The 1018-nt window shown below is 38.0% G+C and overlaps 1 pseudogene; it reads right to left on the reverse strand.

Moving 5' to 3' along the window:
- Positions 1–230: 230 nt before the first annotated feature.
- On the reverse strand, positions 231–345 carry LOC145413337 (5S ribosomal RNA; annotated as a pseudogene).
- Between the last annotated feature and the right edge of the window lie 673 nt (positions 346–1018).

The raw sequence follows: 1018 nt of genomic DNA on the forward strand, positions 1-1018 counted from the left end.
TACCCACACTCAAGGCTTGTACAGTCAGCGTCAAAAGTACTAGCTCCTATCATGCTTTTGCCTCCAAGCACCTAGGAAATAATAGTAGTAATAATAATAATAATAATAATTTTTTCATTCATTCATTGCCAGACGCCATGTATCCCAGACAGGGTGGCCAAGGGCTTAGAGTTAATTGTTTTACAGGGAGGGGCACTAATCCTCCACCAACCCCACTTGACACGTAGGGATGCCAACAGCATCTGGTGTTCCCAGGCGGTCACCCATCCAAGTACTAACCAGACCCAACGTTGCTTAACTTCGCTGATCGGACGGGAAGCGGTGTACTCAACGTGGTACAATAACAATAATAGTAATAGTAATAATAGTAATACAGGTAATAATAATAATAATAATAATAATAATAATAGAAATAACAATAATAATAATGATAATAATAATAAAAATAATAATAATAATAATAATAATAATAATAATAATAATAATAATGCCTCTGATCTGTAGCCAAATAAATTCATCATTGTCTGTTACTAGGGATATTAAAAACTTGCTGAGCAAACAATTAATATTCAGGTATTCTCAGGTCAGGAAGCTCCGTAACACCTCTTCCTTAGCGATTTATTATTTGGATATGACTGGTTAATATCTCTTTGTACGTTATTTATGCAGAGTGTGGCGATAGTGGAAGGATTTATGTGACACAGAGGACAGTAAGGTGTAATTCGAGAAATAAATCGCTTAGGAAGAGGTGTTGGGGAACTTCTCACTAAACCAAATGAAATGATCGCCTTTACTCCGAGTTGGTCTTGGAACTGATGAGGTTAGTACAGGTTAAGTGTGTGTGTGTGTGTGTGTGTGTGTGTGTGTGTGTGTGTGTGTGTGTGTGTGTGAGAGAGAGAGAGAGAGAGAGAGAGAGAGAGAGAGAGAGAGAGTGAGTGAGTGTGTGTGTGTGTGTGTGTGTGTGTGTGTGTGTGTGTGTGTGTACATAGGTGTGTATGTACGTATGTATGTAATGAAT

Source organism: Coenobita brevimanus, chromosome 95 (assembly GCF_032717465.1).
Source record: "Coenobita brevimanus isolate Jiangsu-jjx chromosome 95, ASM3271746v2, whole genome shotgun sequence".
Taxonomy (NCBI): domain Eukaryota; kingdom Metazoa; phylum Arthropoda; class Malacostraca; order Decapoda; family Coenobitidae; genus Coenobita; species Coenobita brevimanus.